This window comes from Camellia sinensis, chromosome 13, assembly GCF_055761805.1.
Source record: "Camellia sinensis isolate YWXY chromosome 13, ASM5576180v1, whole genome shotgun sequence".
NCBI classification, from domain to species: domain Eukaryota; kingdom Viridiplantae; phylum Streptophyta; class Magnoliopsida; order Ericales; family Theaceae; genus Camellia; species Camellia sinensis.
In genome coordinates this window covers 21,366,464-21,372,260 of record NC_138973.1, presented here as the reverse complement: position 1 = coordinate 21,372,260, position 5,797 = coordinate 21,366,464, and the positions used below count along the sequence as shown (strand labels likewise).

General features: G+C 34.9%; 1 pseudogene across 1 annotated transcript; it reads right to left on the bottom strand.

The window, feature by feature from the left end:
• Positions 1-1,371: 1,371 nt before the first annotated feature.
• On the bottom strand, positions 1,372-4,292 carry LOC114274095 (uncharacterized; annotated as a pseudogene). The gene is made up of 8 exons (XR_014347826.1): positions 4,131-4,292; positions 3,794-4,021; positions 3,519-3,543; positions 2,838-2,874; positions 2,263-2,339; positions 2,070-2,141; positions 1,931-1,970; positions 1,372-1,421 (listed from the first exon to the last, which is right to left on the bottom strand). The product of XR_014347826.1 is annotated as an uncharacterized LOC114274095 (transcript).
• Positions 4,293-5,797: the final 1,505 nt, after the last annotated feature.

Genomic DNA, 5,797 nt, shown 5'->3' with positions numbered 1-5,797 from the left:
TACTCCAGAAAATGTGAAAATCGAACAATATGAAATTCGTCGTCTTCACTTGAATATCACCGAACCAGAGCAACAATGAAACCCTAGCACATCAAAGTCTCAGAACGATAGAATGATAGCATGCAAGATAGAAATGTATCCATTTGAATTAGAATGATAAAAACTGCCAAAATTGAATGACGAAATCACAGGAACGTGTTATGTATTAACACAGTGTATATATATATATATATATATATATAAGGGCATAATAGTCCATGTAAAAATATAAAATTAGAAAAATGGACTTTATGGAATAAAAAGAAAAGTATATGGGACTAATCAGGTTATAATATTCCTTTGTGGACTTAATGGGTTATAACAACTCTAAAATGGATTTATTAATAAAAATCCCTTTTTTAATTGGTAAAAATAATTTTAGGAACATTATATAAAGATTAGGAGTAAATTATTTTAGGGAGACTATTCCTGAAATTAAAGTTCCATCTTGGTATTTGAAACAATTTTCCATTTTTTTTTCTCATTACCTCCTTGTCATGCCGAAATTTTCTCTCTAGTTTTAAATTTCAATTATACACAAAGCACTTTTTCTACACCGCTGCTCTTTTGTTCTACCCAAAAAAAAAAAAAAAAAAAAAAGTTTCAAGAGCCTTTTTTTATTATTTTAATCACAAAAGACAAAATAGACTATTTTAATCACAACAAACAAATCATCACATCCAATCTATAATCATTACACTCTTTTCTCACAAAAAAAGTAAAAAAAGCCAAAAAAATTATTTCCAAACTAAGCTTTTTAACCTAAACTAAAATAATTAAAAAAATTAAAAAGTCAAAAAGCCAACTCCTTCCCAAACGGAGGCAAAATCAATCAAAAAAAATTAAATGAAAGACGCAACAATGTGCTTATGTCTAAGGAGAAGAGGAAACCAAATTCACTATACCCAATAAAGATTACGACGCTCAAAGCCTCTGAACTCAACATCCGAAGTAAAAATTATAACACACTTCACAACATCTTTGGGGATAAGGAGAGAAGAGTACTAAAATTTCACCTAATAAAAAACAAACAAAAATGCTAGAGGGCCTAAAAATTCTACTAAAAGTTTTACCAAATGTCTCACATGGGTGTGAGACCCACATATTTGGGGTCTCTAGCATTACTCAAAAACAAATCCCCTCTCTAGACGACAGTTTCAAATCCAGTGCTATATTCAAAGCCTGTCTCAACCACCTTTACATTATCCTGACGCGCTTCAAGCGGAAAAATTCCAACCCATGAATATGGCAGCAAGAAGAGTTGAGAAGCGAATCAAACCATGACATTGGAGAATTTTGATTAGTCTGAAGCCTAAAATATGTCCAACACCATCAGAGCAGTCACAATTTCCCTGTTACTGAATCCACAGATCCCTTACTTCCTGTTCAAAAATAAACAATAGATGTTCAATATAATTCATAATTATAAGTAACAAACAAGATAAATTTGAAATTATATACTTCCTGAAGCTTTAGTCATATATGAACAATGTGAAAATATTACATTCTATGAAAAGTTGAAATTATTTCATAATAGGAATTCATATGATATGTGTCTATATGATTCCTTATTTTCTTGTTTTATTTTTTCCCCAATTTCACATAGTATTTGAAGGAAACACTCTAGCATGTAATGGCTACATGAACATGTCAATCAACAAATGAATTGACTAAATTTGTAAACTGCAAAAGCCTAGTAGAACAAGAAATCACATGAGACATTATAGTGAATCACTCAATTAAGTTGTATTGTGTTAACATGGCAAAGATTTTCATGATTATGAAATGTAAGGAAGCAATTTAGTAGCAACAGAGAACACTGTCAAAGTTGGTAGGAACTAGAAAAACATGAAGGATCATGTTAGTGAAGCCAAATTGATATGAAGCATACCAGGTCCAATGGCAAGTACCGTCTTCGACCTAGCCAAAACCTGTGTGGTGATTTTCAAGATTTTGAAATTTGTCATTTCATTTATTAACTTTTCAAGGATATATATTTAATTCCATAATCATATGATTAAACTGTATACCTGTGTGCGTCCTGCATCAGCAACAACAAAAGTTGAAGGCCAATGCTCTCAGCTGCTTCCTTCAGTCTATTCCTGATAAGAGTGTCCACAGTGTCAACCAGCAAAGGCAATGGAGAACATTTTCAATTTAAACGATGCAAATGTGCTCAAACGTAACTGAGAACTAATTTACAGTGTGAGACCACCAGCTTACATTGCTTGTTGATTCTTGCACGTAACGACTATCTTGGTTGTCCACATTGCTCCCATTGTCTCAAAAGGGACTGCTGACTGCAACATATACAAGAAAATATTCAAGAAGAGCAATTTCACAGCGATGTTTGGTTTAAGACTTGGGATTAGTTTGCGTTTGGGTATGCTACCAAAAAGTTTTAAAGCTAGACAATCAAGCTTGGACTCTAGAGGGAAAAAATATGATATATTCACAATTCATGTGCATAAATGTACAGAGTTCATTAAAAAAAAAAATTGAATTAGTTAAAAACAAAATTATGCAAAGCATATGAATAATGATCACACCGAAGAGCAACCTAGGGAATTTTTTTAACAATTTTCTAAGTACAAGTAATTGGTGCATTATGCATAAACGACAAAATGAGAACTATGAAGCCTACAGAGTTAAAGCATATGTATGGCTACCGAAATAAAATTTTTGCTGCTCATTTTTTGTTTCTGTTTTGCAAATAAAGCTGAACAAGCAGAGAGACAGAGAGAGAGTAAATTTCAGGGCTTTAATGAAGGAAGTAATCCATGTTTAGCATGTTTTACCTTTGCATCAGTTCTGAATACATCCCAGTGGCAGCATCTACAAGTTCAAAAAGAAAAGAAAAAAAATCAAAATGAACACGCAGAGGTCATGTATACAATGAAAGGCAAAACTCCAGTGTCAATAAAAGTTTATTTAGATAGTTCTTACGAGCACACGTTAGGATGCAATCTTTCCAGGTCCCATCTTCAGGTCTTGTCTAACTACCAACACCTGCCATCATCATGGCCCGACATGGCATTTAGTAATTACAATTGGTAACAACATTCATGAACCAATTAAACAGCATACAAGCTAACCCATTCCCTTTGGGAAAAGAACCAGGGATTTTAATCCTCAAAATTTTCCATGCTAGATAAAAGCATAGCTCTTTCTTTGGCAATTTGGTCCATATATCTCAGATAGGTAGAGTGTGGTATGGATAAGAATGGGATTACACCATTATTTTTTAACAACATTTTCTTACAAATGCTTAGTACTGAGACGGCAATCAATATGTTCTTAACACTCTTTTTTATGACCACTATCCTCCCAAGCCAAAAAAATATATTGGGTGCAACAGTGACACCATCCCAAACTGCAAATGGTATTAGATGGGACACCTCTTATAGTCTCACTTGCTACAATGTGAAATTTCTCATTTGTTGGTGATATTTCCCTGTGATATCAAGATTAATATTTACTCAAGGCAGGTCCTTTGGGCAGTGCCTGCCAGTTATCAATCAAAATCACTCACCAAACTCCTAATTTCACAAACTAGGAAAATCAAACCCATCCATTACTTCACCTCACCGTCTAAATTACACTCATTGATAGAAAACTACCCCCCCCCCCCCCAAAAAAAAAAAAAAAAAAAAAATTGATTGATTGAAATTGAATACATAAAATAAGGAACAAATTAAGAAGAAGAAGGGGAAAAAAAGAACTGAAAAAGAAAAAGAAAGGATAAGAGATGGACCATTTTAAGCTCTTGATGATCAGTGTTAGGTGAAGACAGAGTGTGCGATTGATGATTTCCTAGTAAGAGATTAGTCGTACTCTTCTTGTTGGTAGTACTAGTTTTGGTGGGTTTTGATGACAAGTCCAAGAACAACCCTAAAATGAAGCTAATGAATTGTCCTGGAATGAAATTCTCTGGCTTAAAACTCACCCCAAACCATTCTCTCCCCTGTTTCTCCTCCTGCTGCTGCAGATAAAGAAAGCAACTAAATTTGTGAAAGCAAAAACAAGAAAAGCAATAAAAACAAAAACATTTAAAAACACCTGAATTGTGCGTAGACTGTAGGTATTATTACCTTCTTTGAAGGTTGAGTAGGGCTTCGGAACGACCCCAACATTATTATTGTCAAGAAAGAAGAAGAAAAGCTCCGAGTTAGATCTGAACAGAGGGAAACAAACAATACGATGCTGTTCTTCAATGTTCAAATCGATTAAACAGATAGGCCCATTGGGTCGGATTGGAATGGGCTCATGGCTTCATTGGACTGGGAGATTCTATTTGCACTTAAAATACGTCTCAGTATGTTTAATTTAAATTCATAAATTTTAATTTCTATTATATCTTAATATGAATTTATTAATAAGGACAATATATATTAAGTCTTAAATTTTTTTTTCTCATAGTACACCTGTAGACACCTCATTTTTGACAACTCTTCAAGACTTGGATGTTCCTGCATGTATATCCGGTGATGAAGTCCTCGGTGGAACGCTATAGGTTTGAGTCTTTCAAACCTTGCATCCATTTTGTCTCATTTTTGGACCATGCCTTGGTCTTTCTCTCCTGCAGTCTCTGGTGGCCTGCTGGCCACCTATGGAGGTTGTCGACTAGAGCTTCTCTTCTGCCGGCCATCAATGATGCATTGCTAGCCATCACTGATGGTCGGCCGGCCACTAGTGTTTTTTACAGATATTTTGTACTAGCTGTGCCAGCTGGTTACACAGGTGCTTGCATCTGTCCACACGTGGAGGGCTGGATCTCCTTGTATAAAATTCATGTTTTCTATATATAGGGAGGCCCTCTATCATGTTTTAAGGTTGGAAGATTTAAGACTCAAATTTTTTTTTCTCTCTCTCTCTCTTGCATTTCTCTACATTTTTGCCTACTTACACTATACTTTGCATATCAATCCTTAACCTAAAGTGATCACCTTTGAGCTGAGGTCTTTTGAGGCCTAGTTTGAGCTCTTGAAGGTGGTTTTGACTTGCTTTTCCTACAATGGAGTTTGGCTTCAAGAGGTATAATACCAGCCTTTTAAGCATACTTTGCTTACTTGTTTTTCCATCTTTTTCGTATTGTTGTGGACTGATTTTGAGCTATAAAAAACTTTGTTTTCATGGGCTGAAATTGGTGTTTTTGGCCATTAAAGGTTAGGAGGTGGTTCGTCCCTCTTTATTCCTTGTTATTAAGGCCTTTGCACCTTTGTTTCCCATTTTGAAACCATCTTTTTTTGGGCCTTTAACCACTGAATTTCAAAATATTTTTAGTGGCAAAAGACTTGTTTTGAAGTTCAAAATTGGAGGGGTTAGCCTCCACTCCTTGTGTCTTGTTTGCTAGCTTAGTTAACTCCATATGTTAGCATGTTTTTGTAGATTAACTTAGCTCAAGTCCAGCATGTTTTAGCCTCTGAAATAGCCTGTTTTAGCTCTGTTTTGGGCTGGTTAGTTTATTTGAGTCTTGTTTTGCATGGTTGTAGTGTAATTGTCTTCACAAGTTGGTGTTTTAGGGTCTTAGACACCTCTTGTTTGAATTGGTAGCATCTTTTGGTGTTGTTTTTCATTCCATTTTAGCACTATAAACTCTGTAACCTCCCTCTTTGCTTAACTCTTTCATTTACTTTTGAGGGTTGTTTCAAGCTTGGGATCCCTTAAGCTTGAGATTGAGGTCATGTTTAATGGTTTAATCCTCTTTGAGGATTCATTATCAACGACATGATCTCTCTCTTGCCATACATCGTCCCTT